The following is a 782-nucleotide window of genomic DNA, read 5'->3' on the forward strand; positions in this document are numbered from 1 at the left end:
TGAAAAAAGTGTTGAAAAAGTTTTTCAAATTTTGAATAAATACAAAAGAATGTTCAAAAAGTATTTGAAAATGTTGAATAAATATTAAATATATTGAATGAGTATTTGAAAAATGTAGAACATGTAGTTGAAAAATGTTGAATAAGTATTAAAATGTTGAACAAGTATTTGAAAAATATTGAATAATAGGTTGGACAATGTTAAACGTGTGTAAAAAAATGTTGATTACTTATTTAAAAAATGTTTGTGACATATGAAAATGTAGAGTGAAAACAAAAACAAAGATAGGAAAAAAAAGAAAAAATGGAGAAGAAAAAAGAAAAGCAAACAAAAATGGAGAAGAAAAAAGAAAAGAAACAAATAAAAACTAGAGAAAACTAGCTCGAATTGCTCAAGTAGGATGCGTTCCCTTGTTCTAATAGCGAAGGGTCCTTGAGCAGAGTGGTTATTGGAGCGCAGGATCTCCTTGGAGATTAGGGATCAATCCAGGCTTGTCACCAGAGATCCCTTCCACCTTGCTGAAGGGGATAAATAGTCGCCACGCACGTGGGAGGCCTAAGGTCACGTCAAGTTGGTTCTTATTATGGCGGGGCACAGCGGCAACCAGAAATTGTTCAGCCCCTGACTTCTCGTTTGGCTGTTCCTTTGTTGCAAGGGCCACCGCTTAAGTTTTGCTTATGTCGATGCAGCCCCTGCTTCAAGGCCTCGAGAGGTCGGTAAGGATGAAGCGGCCCCTAGGTCCAAATCAATTGAAGAAATGCACGATGCACCCTTTGTGCGGA

Source organism: Triticum aestivum, chromosome 3A (genome assembly GCF_018294505.1).
Source record: "Triticum aestivum cultivar Chinese Spring chromosome 3A, IWGSC CS RefSeq v2.1, whole genome shotgun sequence".
Classification (NCBI taxonomy): Eukaryota; Viridiplantae; Streptophyta; class Magnoliopsida; order Poales; family Poaceae; genus Triticum; species Triticum aestivum.